The sequence below is a fragment of the Canis lupus genome, chromosome 4, assembly GCF_048164855.1.
Source record: "Canis lupus baileyi chromosome 4, mCanLup2.hap1, whole genome shotgun sequence".
Classification (NCBI taxonomy): Eukaryota; Metazoa; Chordata; class Mammalia; order Carnivora; family Canidae; genus Canis; species Canis lupus.
The window spans coordinates 66,858,607-66,870,805 of NC_132841.1; positions in this window are offsets into that span (position 1 = coordinate 66,858,607).

Below are 12,199 nucleotides of genomic sequence, written 5' to 3' on the forward strand. Positions count from 1 at the left end.
AAGGTTCCGAAATCATAATTTTTAATGAAACAAATCCAAAAATCAAAATGCTGAATTTCTTTTAAATATTTTCTTTTCCCAGAAAGGTTATAAATTTCTTTAAAACTATGTTCTGCTTCTCCCTCTGTCTGTGTGTCTCTCTCTCTGTGTCTTTCATGAATAAATGAATTAATTTTAAAAATCTAAAAAAAATAAAATAAAATAAAATAAAATAAAGGACAGCCTGGGTGGCTCAGTGGTTTAGCGCCGCCTTCGGCCCAGGGTGTGATCCTGGAGACCCAGGGTCGAATCTCATGTTGGGCTCCCTGCATGGAGCCTGCTTCTCCCTCTACCTGTCTGTCTGTCTCTCTCTCTGTCTCGAATGAATGAATGAATGAATGAATAAATAAATAAATGTATGTTTCTAAAAAATGAAAGGACAAACCTTAACATTCTATTAAAGAAATTATATCTTAAATATGAATTAGCATTAAATATAAGCTCCTTATTGAAAGATGGGGGAGTAGCCAGGGAGGTAAAGTGTTCAGGAATGTCTGCTGAAAGAATGACTAGTTAGGAGAAGTCTCCTGCAGACTTCTAGTTGGAGTGAGAGACAACCCCCATTTTCCTACACTCTCCTCTGGAAGATCCCTGGTGAGCTACCATGGAGTAGGATCAAAACCTCACAATCATTACCTAGCAATTGTAATTTCTCTCTTCAAAGCCAGAGAGAAAAGGAAAAGAAGAAAGTACTGTACAGAATCTAGAGAATTACTCTAGTATTTAAGATAAGAGACAAAGCTAAGTAAAAAAAAGCACCACTGTTAAACATCCACTTGGGGGGGGCGGGTCTTCAGAAGTCATGAATGAACCCAGGAATCCTAATTTATTACGTTCCAAAGTTGAGGGAGAAAGTCAGACAATTTTATTCCAGGTATGAAATCTAAGTAGGAAACAGAAGTTTAGTGTAGGTATAAAGCATCTAGTTGTACCTAAACTTATACAATTATTTAAATATTGCTAGGTTGTTAATACCCATCAATAAGTATGCTTTTCTATTACAAAACTGTTTTACTGTCATTATAATTAGGAGATTAATAGAATTAGTTTCTTAAATCCAAGATGAAAGTGTCCCATAGAAAACCAGACCACCAACACATCCTGCTGGAGACATGGAGATGTGCCACTCAGACTCCCTTTCAAGAAGGCACTCTTTATCCAGTGCCAACAAGTACAGTTAACTGTCAGCCTAGGGGATGTCAACTGCTTCCTGTCTGCCTGTTTTTACACCCAGGTCATGCCCTTCTCAAATACCATCAGCCAATGGCTGAGCAAGACCACCTAAAGAGCATTGCCACACATAATACACCATATGAGATCTCTCCAAAACCAGCATCTTTCTCCAGGTTTCCCATTGAGCTGAGAGACCAATCAGATCTGCATAATAATCCTACTTCCCACTTCCTGCCTGATCCTATTGTCTCCCTTTTCCTTTCAAAGCCTTAACCCCCAATAAACTTTTTGCATCCCAACTCCGGTTCACCTTATGCTCATCAGAGAATCCAAGTCACCTAGTAGACAATTCAGTCCAAGAGAGCAGGCAGTAAAATGAGGTACTGGGGCTGGACAAGTTACTGGCTGGCTGGCAATAAAATCCCATTCTAGGTGGTGTGCATGATACAGGTAGTCCCTTCTCAAGGATTCAGGGGTCTGAAAGGTGAAGAGGGACAATACATACAAGGCCAGTGAAAGTAGCTGATAGTTATAAAATTACATTGACTCCTATAAGGGATGATGACAAGGTGAAGACAGTTAAACAATTGAAAACAAAATGGAAAGGCCAGAGGGCCTCTTTGGCAGTTTACAAAAAGGCCTTTATTCCCTTTTTCCCTGAAGTATGACAACAGGAGAAGTGAAAGACCAAACTCAGGATTTAATAATAAGAGTCTCCCGGTTTCAAAAGAGATTGAATACTCAGCTGAACTAGGTTATGCCAAGATTAGGATCCTGGTGGGAAAACCTGAGGCCCAGACACATGAAGTGGGAGCGAGCATCTGGGTGGAAGCCTGTGAAGATTCTCTCTCTAGATTACTCTTAAAATGAGAACCTGGGGACCCATGGGTGGCTCAGCAGTTCAGCGCCTGCCCAGGGCGTGATCCTGGAGTCCTGGGATCAAATCCCACATCGAGCTCCCTGCATGGAGCCTGCTTCTCCCTCTGCTTCTCTCTCTCTCTCATGAATAAATAAATAAAATAAAATAAAATAAGAGAGAGAACCTACAAAAGTGATCCAAACCTATTAAGACTTCTCACTTTTCCCATATAAGAATAATCTGTAGAACCCCCTGCCCTGCTAAGCAACAAGAGCCTCTGCTCAGGATCTGCCCTCACCTCCCCTTATGCCAGGTCACCAATAAATAGGATTAAGTTGCAGCAATAACACAGCCAAGGCAATCCGGTCCTAAGAAACAGGGACTATATCCAAAAAGACATGTAAGAATCAGTCAACATATATTAACAAGGATGGATAATATATAGTGACTCAATTTTGAGGATGCTTAACCAAGGAGGCTGCACCATAAGTCTGGACTTATCAAGTATTAACTGATGTCAGGAGACAGTCAGGAGGAATGCTCCAGAAAGGGCCCAAGGAGCAGCTGGGATGGTTCCTAGTAAGTAGCCTGGAGAAACCGATGGCTCATGCTGAGCAAACTGAACCACCTGAATTACCATAGCAGATAGTACAGAAAAGGAATTTTTTTATGTTGGAGTCAGGTACATTGGCACAGCTATATTATGTAAGACCTGACAATCCACTCAAGGATTCTAGGCCATGAGAAGATCCAGAGAGCACACCATTCATCAAAGCCCTCAGGAGCACCTCCATGAGAGGAGCACCATCATTATTAAGAAGTTCATAGTGGGGGCACCTGGGTGGCTCAGTGATTGAGCATCTGCTTTTGGCTCAGTTCGTAATCCTGGGGTCCTGGGATCGAGTCCTGCACCAGGATTCCCGCAGGGCGCCTGCTTCTCCCCCTGCCTATGCCTCTGCCTCTCTCCCTGCATCTCTCAAGAATAAATAAATAAAATCTTTAAAAGAAAAGAAGCTCACAGTGGCTCTCCTCTACAGATCAGAGTTGATGGCAGGAGAGGCCGTGAGAGAATGTGGCTCACTGACAGCAATGAAAATGATGGGGCTCTGGTGCAGAGGAGACTAGGTGAGGGTACTTAAACACAGAAGCCAGGATTGCAATCAACATAGCAAATGGCAAGGTCAAATGGCTATCTATATAAATTTTTCAACAAATGGACTGAAACAAATACCCATATGCAAAATAAAGACTCTCAAACCTTAACTCACCTCACACCATAAACAAAGGCTAACTCAAAATAGATCAAAGGCTGCGTGCAAAAGCTAAAATTAGTATTAAAAAATCTCTAGAAGAAAGTCACAGGGTTCTGAGGATGGCACACACCAAAGACTGAGCAAGTCTCTGGTAGAAGGTTCTGGCCATTCTTGTCCAACTGGGGACTCCTCCAGTGAGCAATCCCTGCTCCACAGGTCCCATGGGGCTGGCAGAGACTTTGACAGATCTGCCTCATGCTGAGGGCTCCCACTCTGCAATGCCACATTTGCCCCTTTCCTTTCAAGGGTGTTACTAATAAATCTTTTACACTCCTAACTTCATCTCTGTCTCTGCTTCCTATTTTCTTATTTTTAAAAAACAATTCCTATCTTTCAAAAAGAGCTACAAATGTTCCTAGTTCTGCACATAAAGAGCTTGGAAGTCACCACTCCACGTAACAACAAGTAAAAAGTTAAAAATACTGGGGGGAAAAATCAACTTTTCTTGGATCCATAAGAGAAGGGAAGACACAGAACAAACCACCTGCCACTAACACTGGAGAGACAGAGAGGCAAATACCGAGAGTCAGAACTTACCAGAGCAGATATCTGCAAGCAGAAACCTCCACAGAAACCAATGTCAGGGAAGAAAACTCCTGTTTAACCAACAAATTGCTGGTGGTTCAGTATGGACAACTCTGAGAGTTAAAAATTCCAGGGAGACCCAATCATAGAGAGGCACCCACAGGACTGTGATATTTACCTCCAGGAGCTTAACCAAATCCCTACAGTAAATACCAAAGAAAAATCCCCTTGTGTTTCGAGCAGGGGAGGATAGAAGGAACCATTTTGAAATAGAGGAGCACACTCCAATCTTCTTAATAAGTCTTGCTCACAGGAGGAACTGGTTAACCAGAGACTGGATTAACCACAGTGGAGGTATTGTCAGAGCCTAACTACCTGCCTTGGAAGAAGAGAAATACCCAAATCCAGCTTTCTCTAACTTTCTGCGTGGGAGAAGGAAAATGCTCAGCTCTAGCCTACTCTGCCACCCTGTCTCACCTAAGGGAGGAAAAAGAAAAAAATTTGTGAAACATTTGTGAGTTCACAGTCTAGAAGCATAGATAAAAGAACAAGGTCTCATCATAGGGCTATAGAATGCTTTCCCTCCCCCCACACTTCACCACACATTATTAAAGGACTATTTACAGTAGTTCTTTTACCTGATACATCATGTCTGGGTATAAGGGGAAAGAAAAAACACAAAGCATACCAAAAAGCAAAAACAGAATTTTAAGAGAGAAAGCATCAGAACCAGACATGGCAGGGATGTTGGAATTACAGACTGGGAATTTAAAAACAACTGTAATTAATATGCTAAGGCCTCCAATGGATAAAATCGACAGAATGCAGGGGGAAAAAGCAATGTAAGCAGAGAAATGGAAATCCTAATGAAGAACCAAAAAAGAAATGCTAGGGTTAAAAATCTCTATAGCTGCAATGAAGAACCTTTGATGGGCTAATTAGTAGACTGGACACAGCTGATAAAGGAATCTCTAAGCTGGAGGCTATATTAAAAGAATCCTTAAAAACTAAAAACCAAAGAGAACAAAAACCAAAGAAAAACCCAAAAAACTAAAAAACATCAGAATGGAATATCCAAAGACTGTAGGACAACTACAAAATGTATAATATACATATAATGGGAATACCAAGAGAAGAAAAGGAAAAGAACAAAAGACATACTTGAAGCAATAGTGACTGAGAATTTCCCCCAAATTAATGTCAGAAATAAAACCACAAATCCAGGAAATTCAGAGAACACCAAACAGGACAAATGAAAAAAAAAAAAAAAAAACTCAAAAAAACAAACAAAATACCCTATATCTACCCTATATCTATCTATAGATACCCTATATCTATCTCTATACCATTTTTAAACTACAGAAAATTACAGATAAAGAAAAAATCCTGAAAGAAACACTTTACCTATGGAGAAACAAAGATAACCGACTTCTCCTTCAACCATATAAGTAAGACGAGAAAGGAGTAAAATATTTAAGGTGTTTAGAGAAAAAAAAAAAGCCACTACCCTAGAATTCTATACAAAATTATCTTTCAGAAGTGAAGAAAAAATAAAGACCTCCTCATACAAACGCAATTGAGGAATTTGTTGCCAATAGACTTTATTTGCAAGAAATATTAAGAGAAGTTCTTTAGAGAGAATATAGAACTTAGGTAAATCAAGTTCTATATAAAGGCAGAACATCAAAGCAAGAGTAAGTCTAGATTTTTAAAAAACTTTTATTTTTCTTGTTCTTAATTAACAGATAACAGTTTGTTCAAATAATACTGACAATGTATATTTAATTATGCATACTTATGTGTAGATCTTATGTATGCTTATATATATTATGTATGCTTATATATAAATGAAATGAATAACAGTGATACAGGGGTGTTAGGGAGGAATTAAAATTGTTTTGTTATTATAAGGTACTCACACTTCCCATGAAGTGCTATAGTGTTATTTGAAAATGAACTAGAATTGGCTGTAAATATATTTTGCAAATTCTAGGGCAACCACTTAAAAAGTAAAATAAAAAAAAAGTATAACTGATATGTAAGAAGAGAGAGAAAATGGAATCACATAAAATGCTCAGTTAAAACCACAAAAGGCAGAAAAATCAGTGGAAAATAAAAATAGAACAATGGCAACAAATAGAAAACAGTAACAAATATAATATTAATCTAACTATATCAGCAATCACCTCACACATCAAAGGTCTAAATGCACCAATTGAAAGACCGAGATTGTCAGAGTTGACCAAAAACCATACTGTATGTTTCCAACTATAGGACATTATAAAAAGGCAAAACTATGGAGACAGTAAAAAGATCAGTGGTTGCCAGGGTTTGTAGGGGAGGGATGAATGGGCTGAACAGGAAGATTTTTAAGGCAGGAAAGATACTCTGTATGATACCATAAAGATGGGTACGTGTCCTACATTTGTCCAAATTCATGGAATATACAATACCAAGAGTTAATAAAAATAATGTAAATAAGTTAATAATAGAAACTACAGGCTTTGGGTCAATGTGGATTCATCAATTGTAACAAATGTACCACTTTGGTGGGGGATGTTGATATTGGAGGATGCCGTGCATGTGGGGGGACAGGAAGCATATGGGAAATCTCTGCATTTTCTCTTCAATTTTCCTATGAACCTAAAGCTGCTCTTAAAAAAAAAAGTCTTAATTTTTTTAAAGTGCTAAAAACTCTGCATCTTGAATCCTTTTCTTAAAATTACAAGGTAAATTAACATATTAAAGTTGCTAAGAATCCTTCCAAAAAAACATCTGTTGAACTTCATTTACTCAGCACTTCCTAAAATAATTTGAGTACGAACCCCTTTTCCTCTTAACACCCATAACATCCCACAGAAGTAATGGTCTACGGAACACGTTTTGGGAAATACAAACCAAGTGCCAAGTTTACCAAATTCCAGATATGGTCCTTAAGAAAAAACAAACCACCTCTTAAAACTTATCCTGCAAATGTGAATCTACAAAATAAAAGCATCACATGAAAATGAATTAGAAATTTACACAGCTAATTGTTGCATCCTTCAAAATGTTGCATCCTTGAAATTTACAGAATTAATTGTTGTACCCTTGAAAATATTTGGACAAGTAGTGAGATCAGAATTTTCTAATGTTATGGCACCTGGGTGGCTCAGTGGTTGAGTATCTGCCTTTGGCTCAGGTCGTGATCCTGGACCTGAATCAAGTCCTGCATAGATCCACACAAGGAGCCTGCTTCTCCTTCTGCCTATGTCCCTGCCTCTCTCTCTGTATCTCTCATGAATAAATAAATAAAATCTTTAAAAAAAATTTTTCCAATGTTTTATAAGTGTCTGCATCAGGAATTTTCAAAAAAGGACAGCTTACTATCTTGGACTTTCATATTTTTTAAGTTAGTTTATTTCTAGGTTACTCAAATGGTGGGTTACTCAGGCTACTCTCCTTCCTCTCCAATCCTAATATACTCAAATTACATCTCTCAATCAAAAAGTTTCTTCACAACTTGGCCCGACCTTATCAGCCTAATTTCTGACTACTTTACCACAGCTCTTTTCTCGTAAGTCCCTGGCCACCAAACATTCCGGGCCTAACTTCTAAGGCCCTACAGCACATTTTCTCTGTACATTGTGCACATGGTCTATTTTACATTTTCTTGTGTATGTTTCTTTTTCTGAAGCAGATTATCAATCAGCCTCTCAATGATTAGAAGAAAGCCCTATGCATCTCCATAACCTCAGCAGGTAAGATGGTACATGTCATGATGGTTTTCCTTTTCCTGCCTGAGTTATTAATCTTAATTTGTCTATTCTTACATTCATACTAAAGGTCTCCTTGAGATCATTGCTGTATGTAAGCGCAGAAGCCAAATAATATACAACTTCATGACCTTTTTTTTAAATCCATCATTCATCTTGACTGCATAGGATGAATCAATATTCTTTTCCCTCTAAAGGCAGTATAACTGCCTTTCAGATGGACAGTCATATGTCCTCCTAAGAGATATCCAAACAAAGCACCACACCTATATGCAGCTGCAGGGGACACGGTCTTTACATAAAAGAAGTAAAGAAAATCCAAAATATTAGATAGCTAGAGTGACCATATAATTCATAATCCAAACCAGGATATTGCTGAAAGTGAAGGAGACTACTAATCATTAAATCAGGACAACACACACAAACTAGTAATGTCCCAGCAAACCCCCTCAGCCCATTTTATCTACTATCTATTCTATTTCTGTAACAAGTTTGCTACAGAAATTGCATGTCACTCATTTGACATTTATTAAATGCCTGCTGTGTACCAGGTATTTTGCTAGACATTGAGATAAAAAAAACATACACAAGGCAAATACAGTCCTTGCCTTTTTTGGAAGAAAGAGAAATAGGGGAAAAAACATATAAGTAAAATTATTATAAACTGTGATCTTAAATGCTTTAAAGGGAAAAGAAATAACTTTGGAAGGGAAAGGAACCACTAGAGATAGGCTATTCACAAACCACCTCTCTAGAGTGGTGACATTTGAACTGTGACTTGAAAGCTGAGTCAGATTAGCCATGGGAGTGGCTGGAAGATGGAAGTAGGGGAGAATTCCAAACTCAGAGAACAGCATGTGCAAAGGCCCTGGAAAGGGGAAAGTTTAGTTGAAGGGAGAAAATGAGGAAGACTTGTTTGCTTGAGGTTTAGTGAAGAAAAGAAGCAGAGTAGAGAGGTGATAAGTCCTGCATTCCCAATCCAGAGTTCCAGGGAAAAGGAAAGTAGAATCTTAACTGTCAATGCATAGAGCAGAGTTAATTCATTAAGCATTTACTCTACTGCCCCCTTTAGCATAAGACCACCAAAAGAGGTAAATTAAGTCAAAGAAGACAAAAGGATACTAAAATTTAGTAAAAGACAACTGTATTCATCTCCTCTTCTAACACCATAATGAGGAAGGTGGAAGAGGAGTAGACATAACCTTTACAGCAGCAGAACAGGAATAGAACCACTCCTACCACACAACAAGCTTTCTCCCTGGGTGTCACAATGTTTACCTCTACAAAACTGGGAGCTGATGTCTCTTTCTTTTGTATCTTCAAAAGTCCTTCAGGATCTTGCCTTTTCCAAATGATCATCACAGCATGGGGAAAATTCTAGACAACTTACACAGTACTTTTAAGTTTGAATTAAGATTGCACAATTATATTGAGGGAAGCAGAATGCATTTCTTCTAAGTTGGATGCATACTTCTGAGTGTGAGGGATTTTATCAAGAACAAAGGGAAGCACAAATCCAGGGAAGAAATTAGAGATCAGAGTAAAGCCATTTTCAAATATAAAAAAATAAACAATATTAAGCCTAAACATGAATTAATTTTAAAAGAAAAGAGACTCCAGCATAATTTGGGGGTCCAGGAAAACTCTGAGTTTTATTCTAGTGTTTTGGGTTCAGCAAAATACATTTTGCCAAACGCTTTCCCCCTTAATTCAGAAAAGGCATGCATATTTCAAAGGAAATTTAATCCATATGTTTCTGATTCATTTACACTTAATTCATCAAAATGTTGTTTTGTAAGAGTTATTTGGTGTCCAAGAAGTCTTATAAGACTCTTCTCTTTGAACCAGAAAGCCTTGCGTTGCCAGGACTAAATGGAGCTTTATATGCAAAAATAGTAGGACCTGGTGTTCCTCTAGGAAGTTTGACCCATAAACTAGACTCTACTCCTAGAGTCTTGAGGTCAAGAGTAACAGATAATGCTGAGAATTAGGTGGGAGCCTTAGCTAGATAAAGAGAAACCTGCCAAACAACACTCTCCAGTGAAACAAACTCATCTTCTGTAACTGAGAAGCAAGGGTTGTTTTTGTTTTGTTTTTGTTTTTGTTTTTTCATTTTTTATTATGGAAAACCATTCCAATGTCTCAACAAGAAAATGAAGGACTTTGGTCCTTAGCATGGAATGTTATACTTAGTTATTAACCATGAATAAATATGTTATTTCATAAAACAATAGGGAAAGTGTATTTCCTCTGGTATTCCAAGCATTTTGTTATACAAATTGTGAGCTTCCTCAATGCCTTCGTGTACTTCACTACTTGTTTTGGGCCTCAAGAATGCTTTCTTTAAATCTAATTGATGTTCACATTTTCTACTAACCAATAGGCTTTTTTCTTTAGGCATGTACTTACTTCCAGGACTTTAAAAATTGATTCTTCTGTCTTCCTTTTTTTTTTTTTTAAATAAGCATGAAAAGTCTCTACATTTAAAGACATATTATCCTGTGATGCATTTACTGTGCTTATTAACTTGACTGTGTCTACATTATGGCAACAGTACAAAACATATTTTCCAATGATCCAAATAACATGATACAGTTACAGTGCTATCCCTCCATAGATGTGGGAAAGCCCACACTCTTGAATGACAATGAGACACAAGGATCTAAAAATATAGACCTCAGATTTAAAATGATTATGAAGATTTCCTAAGATCAAAACCACGAAATAGTTCAGTGAAAATAACTTGAGCAAAATATTAAAAAATAACAAAAGCAGTTACTGTCAATGTTTCAAATAATCAATTTAAACTAAAAAAAAGTGATTTGAAAAAAGTACACTATAGATTTGTATTATCTGATAATATTGATCATGACTCTTCATAATCAATATTATCTAGTGATATAATTTTTTGAAGTAATCCAATGTGGGGCTCGAACTTATGACCCTGAGATCCAGAGTCACATGTTCCACCAAATGAGCCAGGTCGGTGCCCCACTAGTGATAAAATTTTTAACTCTTCTTTTAAATCTAAAATATTAGTGCAATATAACTTAAATAAATCTCAATTTTAAAAACATTCCCAATTATTTGCACAAAAATTTTGCTGAGTGCAGACTACACTTTAAAGACAAAGGTTGGTGAATACTGGAATTTACTGAGAGTCTAGTATGCAAACAACAGTTTTTCTAAAGGGTTGAGCTGCATAGTGCAAAGTATAAGAAATGAAACTTACAGAATTGTCTTATCTCTTACGGTTAACTATATTAAGAGAAAGAGGCATCTACAAAGAGAACTTGGATCAGGTCCCAGCTTTACCATTTAGGAGCTAACTCTTCACTTAGGTGTTGTTTTTTTCTTTCTCTATCAGCCAATTTCCTTTACCCTTAAAATGGGTAAAATAGAATTTTCATCTCAAAGAGCAAAGTAGTAAATACATACTCATAAAAGTAATATTAGCTGCTACAACAAATAAGTGACCAAATTATAACAACTGGAACATGACAAAAATTTACTTCTCATACACATACAATCCTATATGGGTTTTCTTGATTGTCGGGGGGCTCTCCTCCAATCAGCGACATTGGAACCAAGGCTCTTTGCACCTTGTAACCCCACCCTTTCAACATATCACTTCTAAGACTGTCATGCTTTCCTCATCAAGCCTGCAGAAAAGAAAAGGACACAGAGCATCACATGTGGGACGATTTTATGGGCTAGACCTAGAAGTGGTACATCTCACTACTATTCCATTGGCAAGAAGTAATTCACATGGCCACACATAATTACAAATGAGTATGGAAATGTATATGTTGGGTTGCCAGGAAGAAGAGGAAACAGGATGAGAGAAAACTGAACACTCTGCCGCATGTAAAGTGCACAGCATTCTTCCTTTCATGTAGTAAGTACACAACAAATGTTGGTTATTTTTTTGCTATCACCATTATTAATAAGGTTTATCTTCAGTGAAGACATTCAGCTTAGAAAATACTAGCCTCATTGACAGGTGAAAACATTTTTCTGTGTACATTATGTGGCTTAGAGAAACACATACATGTTCAAAATTAAAAAAAACAATAGCAAAATGTTCGTGAGAAAAACCTTTACACCTAATGACTAGATATATCAAACAAGGTTCCAAACAAAAGACTATATACATATTTTTTTAATATTACTATGGTAATAAAAAAGAATCAAGCAGGCTTTTTTCAGGCTTCAATGTCCAAGGATCCAAGCTTAGTGTTTTAGAACAAAATCCTTAGTGGCATTTCAAACACCATTATAGCAAACCTCAAGCTGCTATCCAAATTCCTTTGCTGCATTATTTTCCTGTTGCAAAGCATACAGCTTCCATGGTGTACCAGTTGAAAAATTTTTTTAGTTGTGTCCAGACTTCCTATCGTATTAATGTTTTCTATCATGAAGTAAAGACTACGCAGTTTACTAATATCTTCAAGTAGAGATTTAAAACTACACCTATCTTCCCAGGGCAATGTGGGAAAACTCCTAAAAGACCATTCCTTTCTTCCTCAAGAAAT